The 19647-nt window shown below is 48.7% G+C and overlaps 1 long non-coding RNA gene across 1 annotated transcript in view; it reads right to left on the reverse strand.

Annotated features, from left to right (window-relative positions):
• LOC143934492 (uncharacterized) overlaps nucleotides 1–19647 on the reverse strand; it is a 106511-nt gene that overhangs the window by 68015 nt on the left and 18849 nt on the right. The window lies entirely within an intron of this gene.

Raw genomic sequence — 19647 nt, forward strand, 5'->3', positions numbered from 1 at the left:
ACATATGTGGGACTTTTTGGGAGTCTAGTCGCGCACGGCACCCCGAAACCCAATCACTGCCTTCAGGATTTCTAAAAGGTGCAAATTTTTGATTTCACTCCTCACTACCTATCACAGTTTCGCAGGACATAAGAAGCCAAAATAGCACAAAACCCCCCAAATGACCCCATTTTGGAAAGTAGACACCCCAAGATATTTACTGAGAGTCATGTTGAGTCCATGAAATATTTTATATTTTGCCAGAAGTTGGAGGAATATTAAAAAAAAATTTTTTTTTGCACAAAGTTGTCATTAAATGATATATTGCTCACACATGCTATGGGCATATGTGAAATTACACCCCAAAATAAATTCTGCTGCTTCTCCCGAGTACGGGGATACCACATGTGGGGGACTTTTTGGGAGCCTAGCCACGTACGGGACCCCGAAAATCAAGCACCGCCTTCAGGATTTAAATATAAAACGCTACCAAAAAAAACTGTTAGCGATTGCAGGGATCAGGCCTGACTCTGCGATCGCTGCAGTTATGTGTTTAGTGTTTTGTAAGTGACAATGATCGATCGATACTGCACTTGGGTGGGCTGGGCGGAGGGGCAAAACGCAGGTGCCAGCAGGTATCTGGGCTGATCCCACTAACAATGCGTTTTTTTGGAACCCTAAACTGCTGGGGACGCTAGTATAGATCTGATCAGATCAAATATTGATCTGTTCAGATTCTATACCACTACGGGAGGTGTATGCTTTGCGCGTGGGTGTTAGCGGTACTGGCACTAACCTAGCGCTGCCTGGGGCGACGCAGACCCTGACCCTAAAACCTAATTGATATCACCCGCCGGGTGATCAGGGGGTTAAACCTTTATTGAGTAATAAATGGTGGGTGCCCTGATAATATAAAAAGCAAACTAACTAACCAGAGTCACCCGTACAACTTATACGGTGATCATTGGTGAAAGGGTTAACTAGGGGCAATCAGGGGGTTAAAACCATTATTGGGTAGTATATGGGGGTACCTAGCGCTATAAAAACCTGGAGGTGAACCTAAAAAAATAACTAGCTACATAGCAGCACCAGTGACACTAATGCAGCGATCAGAAAAACGATCGCTTAGTGACACTGGCAAAAGGGGGTGAAAGGGTTAACTAGGGGTAATCAGGGGGTTAAAACCGTTATTGGGTAGTATAGGGGGGTACCTAGCGCTATAAAAACCTGGCGGTGAACCTAAAAAAATAACTAGCTACCTAGCGGCACTAGTGACAGTAATGCAGCGATCAGAAAAACAATGGCTTAGTGACACTAGCAAAAGGGGGTGAAAGGGTTAACTAGGGGCAATCAGGGGGTTAAAACCATTATTGGGTAGTATATTGGGGTACTTAGCACTATAAAAACCTGGCGGTGAACCTAAAAAAATAACTAGCTACCTAGCGGCACTAGTGACACTAATGCAGCGATCAGAAAAACGATTGCTTAGTGACACTAGCAAAAGGGGGTGAAAGGGTTAACTCTAGGGGCAATCAGGGGGTTAAACCTTTATTGGGGGTTTGTAGGGGGCTACCCTGGACCTAACACTAAATGCCCTGACAGTTTTTACTGTCACAACTGACACTGAATGCAGTGATCAGTAAATAAATGATCACTGCAATCAGTGACACTGTGACTGGGGGGGGGGGCGGGGTGATCGGGGGGCGATCGGGGTGTGCCTATGTGTACCTACATGTCAGTGTAGTGTTGGTGCACACTTACTTTCTCTGTTCTCCTCGCAGTCCGGTCAAAAAGACCGCCCCGAGGAGAATGACATCACTTCCTCCCTGCCTGCGTTTACAATACACAGCGGGGGAAGCTTCTCATTCACCAGGAGCGATCGAGAGGGGATGGTCAGAAACCAACGGCCATCCCCTCATCCCGGAATGCTCCTGAAGCAAAACGGACCGCCGCAGCCAGCGGGAGGGGGTCCGATCGGACTCCCCACCCGCTGGAAGGCAAGCACGTACATGTACGTGCTTGTGCCTGTCGGTGCCATTGTGCCGACGTACATTGCCATGCAGCGGTCCTGAAATGAACAGACTTTTCCCGCCCGGAGAAAAAGTCCGCTCATTGTGAGCGCGGCTCCAGGTAGCCGGGACCAGCGAAGGAGGCGTCGCTGGCCCCGTCACCTGGTATGGAGTTAAGGGGGAATCCCTACGCCGAAAAAACGGCGTGGGGTCCCCCTCTAGGTCCATATCAGACCCTTATCTGAGCACGCTACCCGGCTGGTCAGGAAAGGGGGTGGGGACGAGCGAGCGCCCCCCCCCCCCCCCCCCCCCGAGCCGTACCAGGCCGCGTGCCCTCAACATGGGGGGTTGCTTTGGGGAAAGGGGGGGCGCGCGGCCACCCCAAAGCACATTGTCCCCATGTTGATGAGGACAAGGGCCTCTTCCCGAAAACCCTGGCCGTTGATTGTCGGGGTCTGCGGGCAGGGGGCCCGATCCGAATAGTCTGATAAGTGTGTACGTGGCAGTACACAGAATGTGTACAGAATTCCCCCCCCCCCCCCAGAAACATAATTTCCTGCTTGTGTGATTGGCTCACCAATTTTCCCAGAAGTCTATACTAAGATACAAGTCAAATATGCTCTCCTGCTGCTGTCTAGTATTCCATTCTCCACTTCACCCGGCTGACAACTCCCCCCCCCCCAGTGGCATGTTACCTCAGCTTATATAGGAGGACCACCTCCTGCCAATTCCAGTTGGGGATTGGTCAGGGCTCTCACACGAGCTGCTTGCCACTCCAGTTCTAGGCCCTGCCCCTCTTCCAGAATATTCTCCCTGGAAGCAGGGGAGGCGCCTCAGAACCAGAGCACAGGTGGTCACACCCACTGCTACACTAACCACTCCCAGCCCTCAGATTAAAACAATCAGGCCTAGGCCTGCCTAAATTTACCTGTGCTGACAGTATATTTAGTAAAAATCCTATTAATAGCACCTACCTATTGGTAGAGAGTGCTACATAAGGAAGAGCCCCCAGGTTTTTGTGCAGTTGGTCAAGCATTGGCAAAAGAGCTAACCTCCCTCCCACCATTGTCGCTGGTACTTTATATGGTTTGTCACTCTGGATGGCTTGGGAGGGGACATTTATTGTTATTTTAGTTCAATTGGGCTTGAGTTGTAATAACTTAGCTTATATACATTATGAATATTTACTTTATTTATGGTTGAATAATAAATATTTTATGGATATATGATGTTTAAATTAAACCAATAAAGTGTCATGCCCAACTGATATCTGATTATTGTGCTTTTATTTATGGCTGTATTGTAAATTGAAATGCATGGGATTACAGGCAGTCACCACTCCAAGCTACACAAACAGTTTTTAATTTAAACTATTTAATCTCTAATTTTTATTCTTTTGAAAATGTCACTTTTCTGTCGCATATCCCACAGCAAGAATGGAAAAATAATTCCCATTCCTCTCCAAACCAAAAATGCATACCAGGCCCTTTGAATCTGGTTTGGAATTTAAGGGGTACCTCATGCAAATAAAAAAAAAAAAAAAAGATAAAAGTGCGTAGGGTCCCCCAGAAAACCCATAACAGACCCTTCAGGTCTGGTAAAAAAATTTATGGGGACTTCACAAAAAAAAAAAAAATGAAAACAAATTCAAAATAGATGATGATGATACCTGACCCTTAATCCCAACATTCAGCATGGCTAGGAAGGGGGTGGGGGATAGAATAAGTGTGCCTGGTGTAATGTTCGGGTGATTAAGCACAATTGGTAGATGCACGTTTTAGTCTACATCAGGCAGGCGTTTTATGGTTAAGGGCCTGGTAGCCCACGTTTATTATAAGAAAACAAAATATTAGTTCATCCAGTAATCCCACGCAGGGGTTTAAATTCATTCAGCACACAAATTAACATACCAAACCACCTGGCTCTCAATTGTCAACAGTTCCTCTGCTTGCTCCCAACAGGTTTGTCAACTCTTTCCAGCCCCCTGGACTCACCGACTTCCTTAGTCTTCCTGACTCTCAAGGTTGTCAGCCTTTCCCAGTCCCTTACACGGACTACAGTCTCCCACAGGGCAAACCACTCTTCAACCAGCAGCAAGCTGCTCACACTCCTCCACACCCATCTACAACTTCCTGTCTTGCTTTTTAAAGACACTGCCTTAACAGGTGGGTTAATCAATTGTATTCCCTTAAAGAGAGCACAACCCAAACAGAGGGGAAATATAGCGTCCTTCCAGGACCCAGCCACGGCGTCCATTACATATCCCCCCCCTGTGTTTCGATCCGGAGGGAGGAACACCAGCACCCATCATGATGGTTGGGACACCTCTGTGCTGGCTGTCAGCCACGTAGGCCCAACCTTTTTTCCGGGTGCGCTTCCAGGAACATTCCCCCCTGGATCTTAACAGGTTCCTATATTGTCCTATACTCAGCCTTCCTCTTCTTTTGGGGTCCCTGGGCTTATTCACTTTTCTTGGGGGAACTCTGCCTTCCTTGAGCCCTCCTTTCAACTTACAAATACCCATTTTACCCTTCACCATCTGTATTTCAGGTTCAAAACAGTTTCTCTTGTTACCCATGGCAACCAAATCATTGTTTGCAGAACGAACTCTTAACAGATCACAGCTTTCCGTATCATCAGTGCTTTCCAAATCAGTGTTTGTTAGAAGAAGACCCGAGGAGGGGCTACATCCGACGGAACCATAGCACAGCTCCACCTCACCCGTTGTCCAACACTCCATGGGTACCTGTTCTAACAAACTACCCTGACCCAAGCATAAACCATTTTTTCCAGGTGTACACATTACATTGTTACGGCAACCAACATTAACACTTTCTCCGGGCACCTTAACTTGTACCCCTGGGCCAGTGACAGAAAGCATCTCTGCTACTGCTGAGTCCATTCTGGGCCGTTCCTTCTCATGAGGCCTAGCGGGTAAGGCAGTGTCTGCGCCCTCTACTGACAACTGCTCCGCCGCACCTCGGACCACACCAGCAGAGATTTTTCTAGTCACCGCCCCAGGCGGAGAGACCTCTGATATCTCAAGCAGTTCTCTCGCGTGCCTTCCATACCAATCAATAACTAGAAGTACGCTCACAGAGAATCTGGAGATCCTGTGCCAAATGGGTAACCATTGGTCCCACCAATTCCACTGTTGGTCATGGTTTCCCAGCACTGCCTGTACCACCTGGCTCCACCCATTGGTGCTACGCAGCACCACCTGGTCCAACTGCGGTGGAGATACCCAAGTATACAGCAAGTTCATTTTTACCAACTCTAGCATTTCCAGTAAGGTTTCGGTCATCTCTAAACATCCCATGTCTAAACACCAGAACTTTCTAGGGTCTTTTACCCTGTCCAAGACATGGAGGGGCTCAGCGACTGTAGGTTGAGAGGGTGAGACATTTGACACCCCCCTGTCTGGCATAGCAGTTGTGTCCACACCCTTGTTATTTAAGCTAGCCTTACCCAGCATGGCTAGCAATTGTTTGGCCCAGCTGTCCCAGTCCATTGTGGTTCCACCATGGGTGTTCCACAGCGTTGCATCACCTGCTGTAGAAAGCCGCACAGAAACCTGGGATTCATTAGCTTTAACTGCACATTCCTCACTTCTATATACATCATTTTGTGACACCATACTTTTATCAACGTTGCATTGGGGTGATGCTTCACCTAAAGCTTGGTGCAGCACACCATTTTGAACACCTTTTTCTGGTGGCACTACAGACACATTCAGCTTTGTACCCTCAACTTTTGCAGGCTGAATTAACCCCTTGCCCACTGGGCTACACGTAGGGTTGTGGGGCTGCGCCCACACTCTCTCACTGTGTGGCTCAGTCGTAACATTACAGGAAACACATTTTTCAGCATTATAATCACCAATCACATCACATTGGCCAACACTATTGTCAGCATGACCATCAATATTCTCATTATGTGTTGACATAGCTACTGCTTTTGTGGGTTGTCTATGAGCCACCATAACCTCTGAGCAACTCTTCACAGCACCCGCTCTCGGTAAAGGGGCACTTTTGCCTATTTGGGCAGCTCCATAGCTGACCTGGGAAACTCTCTGCTCCAACACTGCAAGCTCCTTGGAAGTTTCCCTGGGCAACCCTGCAGCAGCTGTCACTAGGGAACATGGTACCAGCACTGTTTTGGTCACCCCTAGCTCAATTTTCCCAGCCATCTGCTGGATCATAGCAGGCATATACAGAGTCCCCATGTCCTTTTCAGTCTTTAGCCCTGCGTCTAGTTGGGCTTTACGCTGCGCCTCCCCACTGCTCTGGGTAGCACAATGCAGAAAGTCTATGTCCATTTGTACTGCGGATCTCCCCACTGGACATACTCCCACTTCACTGGGTTCAGCATCATAAACTGAAACAGTCTTACCAGTTCCTGCAGCTGATGTCATAGCCTTCACTTGAGTGCGTTGTTCCACTGGTGTGGTGTCTCCATAGGCTGACTCCCCCATGTGGCCATGGAGCAAAACTGCAGCCTTTCTGGACCCACTGACGCCCCCTGTAGGTAACACAAGATCCTTGTTGCTAGGGGTAACTGCAGACTTGCGCTCCAAAGCTGGTTGGCTATAACTCATGCAGGATTCAAGCTGATGTACTCTCCTTTCGGGACTGACCCCTTTGCCTAAGCGGCCATGACAGAAAACCTTACGTTTCTCTGGATTTCCAATTCCTAGGACTTCCGGCGACACTTCTCCCATCCTGGAGCATTGCTGGCGGCCCATGATACGACGGAACTCTCCTCTAAGAAGGATTTCCTCTTTAAACTTGCGATAGTCATCCTGGTCCCCATCCATCAAATGGTAAACCGACCGGAACTCTATCCGCAATAAGGTTTGCAGCAGTTTTGGCCACCGGTCCCTAGGCCATTTTCTCTTTACAGCAACTTTTTCAAATCTTACAAGGAAGTCTCCCACCTAGGGTGCCCACGTGTCCCGGATTGCCCGGGATTGTCCCTGATTTCACACTTTTGTCCCGTGTCCCGGGCACCTTCATTCCGGGACAATACAGTGTCCCGGAATGAAACAAAACACAGTCTGCTCCGCTGAGTCCGCTCCCTCTCTCTGTCTGCCGCCGCGCCGCCGCCACACACAGTCAGTATCAGTGTCACACTACACAGCGCACAGGAGAATGACTCATGCTGGCAGTCTGGTTGCTAGGCTAGGGGCCGCCCCGCATCTAGCAACCAGTGACATCAGCCTGAGGGGCGGGCTGAGAAGGAGCTGGTGGCACTGGCAGTGAGTGTGGGCAATGCAAACCCCCCGCAGGCCCCACACAGTAACGTACCGGTCCCCAGCCCAGCCAGAGTGACGCCACTGACGACACAGGGCGCCACTGACGACACAGGGCGCCACTGACGTCTGGTCTCCAGACTCCAGGGCAGGCCAGTCAGCAGCTTCAGTCTCGTGTGTGTCCTACTCCTCTCACTGCCTGTGCTCTCACTGAGATTCCTCCTCAGATTCCTCCTCCAGAGCCCAGGCTCCTCCCGCCCACGAGGTCCTGCAGTTAAAATACAGACACTGACAAACTTCCAGGAGTCCAGGTTAGTGTACAATTCTGCTGCTGTCCCCCTCCCCCTCCATTCTGCTGCTGACTGTCCCCCTCCATTCTTTCTGCTGCTGTCCCTCTCCATTCTTCCTCTGTGTCCCCCTCTTTTCTGTTGCTGTCCCCCTCCCTGCTTCCTCCGTGTCCCCCTCCGTTCTTCCTCTGTGTCCCCCTCCGTTGTTTCTCTGTGTCCCCCTCCGTTGTTTCTCAGTGTCCCCCTCCGTTGTTTCTCAGTGTCCCCCTCCGTTGTTTCTCAGTGTCCCCCTCCGTTGTTTCTCAGTGTCCCCCTCCGTTGTTTCTCAGTGTCCCCCTCCGTTGTTTCTCAGTGTCCCCCTCCGTTGTTTCTCAGTGTCCCCCTCCGTTGTTTCTCAGTGTCCCCCTCCGTTGTTTCTCAGTGTCCCCCTCCGTTGTTTCTCAGTGTCCCCCTCCGTTGTTTCTCAGTGTCCCCCTCCGTTGTTTCTCAGTGTCCCCCTCCGTTGTTTCTCAGTGTCCCCCTCCGTTGTTTCTCAGTGTCCCCCTCCGTTGTTTCTCAGTGTCCCCCTCCGTTGTTTCTCAGTGTCCCCCTCCGTTGTTTCTCAGTGTCCCCCTCCGTTGTTTCTCTGTGTCCCCCTCCGTTGTTTCTCAGTGTCCCCCTCCGTTGTTTCTCAGTGTCCCCCTCCGTTGTTTCTCAGTGTCCCCCTCCGTTGTTTCTCAGTGTCCCCCTCCGTTGTTTCTCAGTGTCCCCCTCCGTTGTTTCTCAGTGTCCCCCTCCGTTGTTTCTCAGTGTCCCCCTCCGTTGTTTCTCAGTGTCCCCCTCCGTTGTTTCTCAGTGTCCCCCTCCGTTGTTTCTCAGTGTCCCCCTCCGTTGTTTCTCAGTGTCCCCCTCCGTTCTGCTGCCGTCCCCCCCCCCCGTTCTTCCTCCGTCTCCCCCCCCGATCTTCCTCCATGTCCCCCTCTGTTTTTCCTCCGTGTCCCCCTCTGTTCTGCTGCTGTTCCCCTCCATTCTTCTTCTGTGTCCCCCTCTGTTCTGCTGCTGTTCCCCTCCATTCTTCCTCCGTGTCCCCCTCCGTTCTTCCTCCGTGTCCCCCTCTGTTCTGCTGCTGTTCCCCTCCATTCTTCCTTCCTGTCCCCCTCCGTTCTTCCTCCGTGTCCCCCTCCGTTCTGCCTACGTGTCCCCCTATGTTCTGCTGCTGTTCCCCTCTGTTCTGCTGCTGTCCCCCTCCGTTCTTCCTCCGTGTCCCCCTCTGTTCTTTCTCCATGTCCCCCTCTGTTCTTCCTCTGTGTCCCCCTCTATTCTTCCTCTGTGTCCCCCTCTATTCTTCCTCTGTGTCCCCCTCTATTCTTCCTCTGTGTCCCCCTCTATTCTTCCTCTGTGTCCCCCTCTATTCTTCCTCTGTGTCCCCCTCTATTCTTCCTCTGTGTCCCCCTCTATTCTTCCTCCGTGTCCCCCTCTATTCTTCCTCCGTGTCCCCCTCTATTCTTCCTCCATGTCCCCCTCTATTCTTCCTCCATGTCCCCCTCTGTTCTGCTGCTGTTCCCCTCTGTTCTGCTGCTGTCCCCCTCCGTGTCCCCCTCCATTCTTCCTCCGTGTCCCCCTCTGTACTTCCTCCATGTCCCCCTCTGTTCTGCTGCTGTTCCCCTCTGTTCTGCTGCTGTCCCCCTCTGTTCTTCCTCCGTGTCCCCCTATGTTCTGCTGGTGTCCCCCTCCGTTCTTCCTTGTCCCCCTCTGTTCTTCTGTGCCCCCATACTTTATTTTTTCCTTATTTAAAAACTCTTACAGAAAACATCTAACATAAATAAAATGTATTTTTAATCCCCACCAGACAGAGCCAGACTTACTGCTGGTAAGGATACAGCCTGTGCCCAGTCAGTGCCAGTCCTGGGGCCGCCGCCGACTACTCCCGCAGCCGTTGCAGTGCATTGCCAGCAGCGCCGAGGTCCGTGAGTTTGCCTCCCGCCAGACATTGACAAACTTCCAGGTTAGTGATACACTTTGTTACAGTGAGCATACTCCCCCTCCATTATGCTGCTGTCCCCCACTATCTCTCCGTTCTGCTGCTGTCCTCCTCCAGTTTTCCTCTGTGTCCCCCTCCATTCTTCTGCTGTCCCCCTCCAGTTTTCCTCCGTGGCCCCCTCCGTTCTGCTGCTGTCTCCCTCCAGTTTTCCTCCCTGTCCCCCTCTGTTCTGCTACTGCCTCCCCTCCAGTGTTCCTCCATGTCCCCCTCCGTTCTGCTGCTGTCCCCCTCCGTTCGGCTGCCCCCTCCACTCTTCCTCCACTTTCAGTGTCACTTACAACTCCTCCTCTGTTCCTCTTTCTGTTGGGGTACCCCAAGGCTCCGTCCTTGGGCCTCTCCTATTCTCTCTTTATACCTCTTCCCTGTGTCAGTTGATAACCTCATATGGCTTCCAATACCACCTATATGCCGATGACACACAGATCTCTCTCCCCTCTTCAACTAACCTCCTCGATCTCCTCATGGATCTTAAACTTACTGAATGACATATTGGTATGGATGTCACAGTCACACCACTTCCTCAAACTCAGTCTTACTAAAACGGAGCTAATTACATTTCCTCTTTCCCAGTCCCCCCCCCCCCCCATGATTTTATCAACAGCACAACCATTAGTCCCTCCACACATGCCAGGGTGCTGGGTGTCATCCTTGACTCTGACCTCTCCTTCAGCCCCCACATCAGTGTTGCCAACCGTCAGTATTTAGTGGCAGCCAATAAAAAACAGACAATTTTCTCCTGCAAGTAAATGTAAAAAAAATGCCAGAAAAAGTAAAAGGTTGCCAGTAAAAAATATGGCTGTGACGCTCGGCTTGGTTCAGAGCCGGTTGAGACCATCTGAGTGCCTTCTACAGTGTGATCGGGCAGCTCAGGCGGTGCAATGGAGCCAAGCAGAGCAGCCAAAGCCTTGTGATGCAGTGAACTTGCCAGAGTAAGTGATGTACAAAGTACACCGTTGTCACTAAGTGACTTAGTTAAAGCAGGTGTACATTGCATACCTGTCTAAACTGGTTACCACTGTTTGCTTTTTTTTCCCCAAAAAATTGGCAAAAAAGGTATCAAAAACCATCTTTTTTGGGCGGGTGCGGGGGGGGGGGGGTTGTCCCTGAATGGCAGTTTGGAAATGTGGTCACCCTACTCCCACCTCCTCTGTAGGCAGCATGGGTTGCACATAGTCAGAGGCCAAGATGTCAGCCCCTTACAGTGCACCCCACTCTTTGCGATTCCGCTGGAACCATTCATTCGCTGTCTCACATTTCACTGGCCCCTTTTGGCTGGCCCTACAAGGTGGAGACATCTTCCCAGGCCATGCTGAGCTCACATCCTCTTTAACTTGATAAAACATGAACTTCTTGCTTTTTGACTGCCTCATCCTTGCAATCACATGCACACAGCAGCTTGTAACAGTTCTCAGCAAAGAAGGAGAAAAAAAAAAATCTGATGTTTGATTCTTCCTTCACAGGTACACAACCCGCATTCAACACAGTCCATCAAATAAACGTATCCGCAATGCTGTTCGCCTGGCTGCCACACACAGCTAGCAGCAGTTCCTGATGCGACTCACTGTGGAGCAAGGACCCGGATTCCACCGTCTACATGCCCGCATTCGAGCACCACTTGTAATGTTCGGGTGATTAAGCACAATTGGTAGATGCACGTTTTAGTCTACATCAGGCAGGCGTTTTATGGTTAAGGGCCTGGTAGCCCACGTTTATTATAAGAAAACAAAATATTAGTTCATCCAGTAATCCCACGCAGGGGTTTAAATTCATTCAGCACACAAATGAACATACCAAGCCACCTGGCTCTCAATTGTCAACAGTTCCTCTGCTTGCTCCCAACAGGTTTGTCAACTCTTTCCAGCCCCCTGGACTCACCGACTTCCTTAGTCTTCCTGACTCTCAAGGTTGTCAGCCTTTCCCAGTCCCTTACACGGACTACAGTCTCCCACAGGGCAAACCACTCTTCAACCAGCAGCAAGCTGCTCACACTCCTCCACACCCATCTACAACTTCCTGTCTTGCTTTTTAAAGACACTGCCTTAACAGGTGGGTTAATCAATTGTATTCCCTTAAAGAGAGCACAACCCAAACAGAGGGGAAATATAGCGTCCTTCCAGGACCCAGCCACGGCGTCCATTACACTGGCCAAATACATACTAGGCCACACGCACCCAACATGGGGTGGTCAAAGACCTCATCCCCACGACCCTTGTCTGGCAGTTGTGGGGAGATTTATCTGAAAGCCCCCTTTAATGTAAAGGGCGCCCCACAGATACCACCCTCACCTTACATGAATGAGCATTGGGTACTCATGCACAAGAAAACTCAAATAATCCACAAATAAAGACATCCCAAAACTGCCCCTTGTAAATCCATTGTCAGTCATGATGCTTGAAGCCAGGGCAGAAACTACTAGGGGGAGGGGGCAGGGGGTATGTGTCCTGGGTGCCACACTGAGAGGTGTGCCACTGACATGCAGATTCTCCACCATTTGACAGGTTCCTGCTGTCTCTGCTCCCTAACAATCTCTCCCCTCCGATGTAGTTCAGATCATCTATTCTCCTTTCTTTGGTCTCTTCTTTCTCTCCTCCCTGCCACACCCATTCCCTGATTTCCTCTCCTTCCCAGCCATTAACAGTTCCACCTATGCAACTCCTTTCTCTGAAATCAGGGCCGCAGCTCTATTTTCCAGCTCTCCACGCCAGCAGAAGCTGCTTTCCTCAGTTCTCTGGGAGGCTTTAATGAAGCTTGTCCGGGTGCGTCTGATGTACTGTAAGGGAGGGAGGCCCCGATGATATCACTAGCACAGGGCACCTGCAGAATCCCCCCGCCGGCTGCCGACAGTCACCCCAATGTAACAGAGCCGAGGCAGCTTTCCGCAGGCTCCAGTTTTGTCTTATGACAGACCACCACGTGGAGGAGCCTGGGAGGAATATCTCTCGCCCTGCATGGAGCCGCACTGTATCTGAGGTCTATGTTGGGAAGGGAGGGAAACAGAAGGATTTATGGTTGCATTTGTACATTTAGGGGGATGGGGGGGGGGTGGTAATGTGCTGGTAGGAGAAGAGGTTTTATACTGGGAGGGGGGATGTGGGGGCTTGGTCTAAAATGTCAAGGATGGCAAGAATGGCAATTTGGTTTAAAGTGAGATATGCAGTCCTGAGCTCTACCTTCTGTACATAGCACATGCCTTAACTCTGCACTCTCTGAACACTGCGCATTCCCGATCACCGCACTCTGTACACTGCGCATTCCTGATCACCACACTATGTACACATGCGCATTCCTGATCACTCCACTTTGTGCACTGCGCATTCCTGTTTACCGTTTTAATAATTCATAATTTTATTTATTCAATCAATTTATGTTACAAAAAGGGAAATATACTGGAGCCCTTGGGTTGTCTGGTAGGAGGAAGGGATGACTGTCACCATCGAAAGAAAGCTTGAAACCACTGAAAAGGCACAAAAAAGACATAAGGAATGGGAGACCACAAAAAAACCAAGCAGTACAGGAGACCCAAAGAATTTCTAGGAAGGACTTTAAGCCCCACCAAGACAATACAGAGGATGTGGATGGGTTCTTTCAGGATTTTGAACATCAATGTGAACTGGGGGTCCCACCTGCAGCCTGGAACTGGCATTTTTAGTATGACTGCTGGGGGGGGGGGGGGTGCTGAGGCTTATCGAATGATGGACCCTCTAAAGAAACGTAGCTATGAGGACCTAGAACAGGCAGTACTGGACTATTATGCTTTATCGCCAGAGGCGTACTGGGCCCAGTTCTGGACTACTCCTCAGGTTCCCGAGACCTCCTTCAAAATGTTTGCGCACAAGCTGTCCATAGCATGCCACCGATGGCTGGAAGGGGAGAAGGCCACCTCCCCTGAGGGGATCTTACAGGCTGTCCTGAAAGAACAATTCTTTTTCAAGTGCCCCCTGAGCTCCGAATGTGGGTGCGGAAGCGAAAACCTTCCACCCTAGAGGAAGCTGCAGCCTTAGCAGATGAGGCCCTCTTGATCAACACACAATGGCGGAAGCCCCCCGCCGAGGCACCCCCGAGTTCCCAGGGTATCCAGCCCCACCTCTGGGCCCTACATGCCTCCCCATCATCAGATGAACCACCAGGCAGCACCAACCTATGGGTTGTGAACAAATGGGCCAACTTGCTGGGGTCGCAGCGGACCATCTCAAGGTTGCCCAAACCCTCCAAAAGACATGGTATGACCGCAAAGCTCGAAACCTTGAGTTTGCCAAGAGTCAACAGGCCCTTATGATAGTCCCAGATGCCCAAAACAAATTACAATCTACACAGGAGGGACCCTTTCGAATCATCAAGATGTTAAATGAGACCAACTATGTTCTCACGCTAGATGATCAGGGGAGGCGGCAAAAGACCGCGCACATCAATATGATCAAGGAATACCATGACAGGAACCTTCCGTCCTGGCGGTCTGCCCCGTACCCTCTGAAGAAGATGACAAAGTCGTGCTTGATCTACTGGAGGTAGTACGCCACTCAGCTGATGTACACCAGGTACCCTTGGGCCCCCAGCTCAGCCCATGAAGACCGTTGTGCACCACCGCTGTCTCATCTTTTCCACTCTGCCTGGAAGGATGACCCTCACTACTCATCATGTGGAAACCATGCAAACTCGGCCCATCCAACAAGCCCCTCACTGAGTTCCAGAAGCCATCCAAAACATCATAAAACATGAGCTGAATGAAATGTTGGACTTGGGAATTATCCAACCCTCCCAGAGCCCCTGTGGCACCGCCCTAGACCTAATTACAGGGGCCAACCTCACTATCCGGCCTGATAAGTGCCAGATGGGAATGGCCGAAGTCCAATACTTGGGACAGCGGGTGGGGGGAGGCAGACTGCGCCCCAAACCAGCTAAAATCACTGGCCCGCTCCTCAGAATAAAAAGCAGGTTATGGCCTTTTTTGGCACTGCTAACTATTATCGCACATTTTTATCCATTTCAGCACAATTTCCAAGCCACTGATGGACCTAACCAAGAACACTATGTCCAGGGTGGTGAGGTGGACCCCAACCTGCCAGACCACCTTTGACCAGCTAAAAGAGGGCCTCTCCGTGACCCCATCCTGGCAGCTCCAAACTACAAGCGAAGGTTCATTGTACAGACGGATGCTTCCACAGATGGGCTGGGGGCTGTCCTCAGCCAGGTAAATGAGGAGGAAGAGGAGCACCTGGTGGTCTTCCTTAGCAAAAAGTTGCTGGACAGGAAGGTCGCCTATGCCACCATCGAAAAGGAGTGCCTGGCTATACTATGGGCCTTAAAAAAACTGTAACCCTATTTGTATGGCAGGGAGTTCACCATTCTCACAGACCACAACCCCCTCATCTGTCTGAATCGGGTCTCAGGGGATAACAGCTGCCTGCTAAGGTGGAGTTTGGCCTTACAATTGTACAACTTAATTATTCAGTACCAAAGGGGGAGCCAACACCAAAATGCAGATGGGCTCTCCCATCAACAAGATTCCCAGTAAAGCCCAGCAATCCACAAGTGCATCTAGGGTAGCCTGTTGGGTTTCCTCTTTTGGCAATCGTAAAGTAGAGTGGGAAAGGGTTGTCACGGGGAACCTACTTCCCCTGATTGCCCTACTGTTCCCCGGCACTAGCCCTACAAGTGTTTGCGCCAAGTATCACTGTGACGGGAGTCACTTTGGGTGTGGTTGTATTCCATTGTCGTGTTGTGTCTGTCGGCCTTGGGAGAAAAGTATATTATGGGATGTATGTCTATGTGGAGGGGAAATTCCTCCAGCAGCCCCTCCTTGCTGATAAGGCTTTTTACTGATGAGAAGTTTGTATACACCTGACGTGTGTGTCCATTGTTCTTGTACAGTTTACCCCGCCCTGAATCCAAGGGAGGGGGGGAGTGTCCCTGAGTTGTATATCTGTTGTTACATGTTTTTGAATAAAGAGTCTGATGTTTTTCACCCTACACTGAGTTACGGCTAGAGGGTGGGCTAAAGGGTCTTGGATCATGTGGTACAGTAACAGGACAGAGGAAGTATTTACCGCGGACATAGTCCTGTTGAGGATGGAGGTCCGTTACACATACAAGTACACAAAAAAATTAAATAGAAAAACATTTAAAAACATTGAACCTTTTGATTATGAGTAATCATACAGATAATATTATAGGAGGTTATATTTTGTGACATACAGTATTAATCACAACATGTTTCGCCAACTTGTAGACTCCATCAGGAGATGTATATTACCACACCTACATAAGTAGATCAAATATATGAATGTACATGTATATTTATAAATATGAATACACAATCCAATAATACACACATACACTATCCAAAAAATACACCTCAAGAATATTATTGAATGATTGGTGTAGGGAATCTTACCAGTCCAATATATCTGATAATTCATCCATTCAAAGAGATGAGAAATATGAAACATCAAAATACTTTTTGGTTCGATTCAGTGGGGGGAAAAAACAGGAGGTTTATGCCTCCCGGGGAGTTGAATGATGCGTTATGTGGCTGGCCACAGGAGGAGCCTTATTGGGTAGGAACTTATTGGTTAGCTAGAGAACCCTAAACAAATAAAGACAAGCAGGTTACCTATAAGTTCTTGGGTTATGAGGTCAGTGGTGACCTTTGATAGTATATATATATGTATATGACAAAAAATCATACGTAAATAATAAATGTCAAGGATGTCAAAAGTACCCTTATATAGGCCATTGCCAAAATAGAATAAATCATAACTTACAGTACAGTTTTGATAAAGGGTAAATTGGCAAGTTCATTAGGTAAATATACTGCCAGATGGGTTACCTTAAAAACATGATTAGCAGATGTAGATACTTGGGGGGTTATTACGAAAGGCAAATCCACTTTGCACTGCAAGTGCTCTTGAAAGTGCACTGAAAGTGCACTTGGAAGTGCGGTCGCTGTAAATTTGAGGGGTAGATCTGAAATGAAGGGAAGCTCTGCTGATTTTATCATCCAATCATGTGCAAGCTAAAATGTTGTTGTTTTTTCTCCTTGCATGCCCCCCTTGGATCTACAGTGACTGCACTTCCATGTGCACTTGCAGTGCAAAGTAGATTTGCCTTTCGTAAATAACCCCCATGGTGTGTTTCCCCAGAGCCATCCAGGAGACAAATCCCTAAGGGACATTTATTTGGAGGACATAAAGCAAAGACTATTAGGTACAGTGGATATAAAAAGTCTACACGCTACTGTTAAAATGTCAGGTTTCTGTGATGTAAAAAGATGAGACAACTATAAATCATTTCAGATTTTTTTACACCTTTAAATGTGACCTATACACTGTACAACTCAGTTGAACAACAAGCTAAAATCTTTTAGGTGGAGGGAAGCAAAAAAAATAATAATATTGCTGCATAAGTGTTCACACCCTTAAACTAATACTTTGTTAAAGCGGAGGTCCACCCTAAAGTGGAGCTTCCGCTCATTGGAACCCTCCCCCCCTCCGGTGCCACAATTGGCACCTTTCAGGGGGGAGGGGGGTGCAGGTGCCTGTATAGTACAGGTATCTGCACCCACTTCCGGCGTAGATTCTGCAGAAGGTACGCCCCTTTCCGCATAATCTACGCCCCTTTCCGAAGGTCCCCCGCTGCCTGCTGGGAAACACACGGATCCCAGAGACAGCGGGGACCATCCTTATTGTACAGCGCGACTCGCGCATGCGCAGTAGGGAACCGGGAAATGAAGCCGCAAGGCTCCACTTCCTGATTCCCATACCCAAGATGGCGGCGGCAGCACCCGAGAGACGATCGAGAGATCGGCTTCGGGTGCCGACATCGCGGGCGCGCTGGGCGGGTAAGTGTCATTATTTTAAAAGTCAGCAGCTGCAGTATTTGTAGCTGCTGGCTTTTAAAAAAAAAAAAAAACGGCGGACTCCCGCTTTAAAGCACCTTTTGATTTTCTTTTACAGCAGTCTTTTTGGGTATGAGTCTATCAGCATGGCACATCTTGACTTACCACTGTTCGCCCACTCTTCTTTGCAAAAACACTCCAAATCTGTCAGATCACAGCCCTCTTCAGATCACCCCACAGATTTTCAATAGGATTCAGGTCTGGTCTGGCTGGGCCATTCCAAAACTTTAATCTTCTTCTGGTGAAGCCATTCCTTTGTTGATTTGGATGCATGCTTTGGGTCATTGTTATGCTGAAAGATGAAGTTCCTCTTCATGTTCAGCTTCTAAAGGCCCATACACACGATCAGACTTTTTGACAACAAACATGCAAATTAGCTGTTTTGGAGCAACATCCGACTGTGTGTACGCTCCATCGGACAAACTTTTTTGGTTTTCATCAGACTTTTGTTGGCTGTGCGAACGGACAAACTTTCTGGCAACAAAAGTCTGATGGAGCAAAGTCTGATCGTGTGTACAGAAAACCATAGGGCTTTTGTACAAAGTACAAACAGGCATGCTCAGAACCAATGCAAAAGATCAGACAACAATACAGAAGTTGACCAAAGGTGGCGGTAAAGAGCAGAAAAACCACGTGATTTGGTGAAAGTTGGCTGAAAAAGTCCTGCTGTGTGTATGCAATACAAGTTCAGGGCCGACGCCCTTTGTACAAAAATCCAAGGGAAAGTTTGTACAAAGTCCTATAGTGTGTATGAGGCTTTAGCAGAAACCTGAAGGTTTTGTGCCAAAATTGACTGGTGTTTGGAACTGTTCATAATTCCCTCTACCCTGACTAAGGCCCCTGTCTCAGCTGAAAAAAAACACGCCCCAAAAATGATGCGGCCACCATCATGCTTTACTGTGGGTATGGTGTTCTTTTGGTGATGTGCATTGTTGTTTTTGTGCCAAACATTACTTTTGAATTTATGGCCAAAAAATTCAACCTTGGTTTCATCAGACCAGAACATGCTTTTGGGAGACGTCAGATGTGTTTTTACAAAATTTAGCCAAGCTTGGATGTTTTTTTTGGTAAGAAAGGCCTTCTGTCTTGCAACTCTACCCCAGGCATATGACGAATACGAGAGATTGTTGTCACATGTACCACACAGCCAGCACTTGCCAGATATTCCTGCAGCTCCTTTATTGTTGCTGTAGGCCTCTTGGCAGACTCCCTGGCCAGTTTTCTTCTTGCCTTTTCATCAATTTTGGAGGGACGTCCAGTTCTTGGTAATGTCACTGTTGTGCTGTGTTCCATGGTATATCTAATCCCTTGGAAATTCTTTTGTACCCTTCTCCTGACTGATGCCTTTTAACAATGAGATCCCTCTGATGCTTTGGAAGCTCTCTGTGGACCATGGCTTTTGCTGTAGGATGCAACTAAGGCTGGATTCACACCTATACATTTTTAGTGCTTTTTGCATTTTGGAGATTTGCACTACAGTCCATTTAACATGGTTTCCTATGGAAAACGTTCTGTAGTGCAAATCTGCAAAATGCAAAAAGCACTAAAACTGCCATAGGTGTGAATCCAGCCTTAGAAGATGTCAGGAAAGACCTACTAGAACAGCTGAACTTTATTTGGGGTTAATCAGAGGCACTTTAAATGATGGCAGGTTTGTACTGACTCCTATTTAACGTTAGTTTGAATGTGATTGCTTAATTCTGAACATAGCTACATCCCCAGTTATAAGAGGGTGTGTACACTTATGCAACCACATTATTTTAGTTTTTAATTTTTCTTCCCCTATAAAAGATTTCAGATTGTTGTTCGATTGAGTTATACAGTTTATAGGTGACATTAAAAGGTGGAAAAAGTTCTGAAATTATTTATCTTTATCTCATTTTTTTTTTACATCACAGAAACCTGACATTTTAACAGGGGTGTGTAGACTTTTTATATCCACTGTATATGCCGCAGGGATGCAAGCCCCATGCCCATGCCAGCCGAAACATAAGTTGTGCAGCTTACATTAGTTTTACTCAGGTGGACAAACACAGCATGTGGGCTTAAAGCGTCCCCCGCCAGTCCGCTTTGGCCACTAGGGTCCGCCACTTAAATGCTCCTCTTACCACTCCCGACAAAGGACATTTTGGTGTGAAGCAGAAGCCAGTGACACCCCTCCCTGTGCTGACAGACCCTGGGATTCCCTCAGGCAGGCGCATGCGCGC

This window comes from Lithobates pipiens, unplaced genomic scaffold, assembly GCF_037356315.1.
Source record: "Lithobates pipiens isolate NorthernLeopardFrog02 unplaced genomic scaffold, aLitPip1_a1.2 Scaffold_27, whole genome shotgun sequence".
NCBI lineage: Eukaryota > Metazoa > Chordata > Amphibia > Anura > Ranidae > Lithobates > Lithobates pipiens.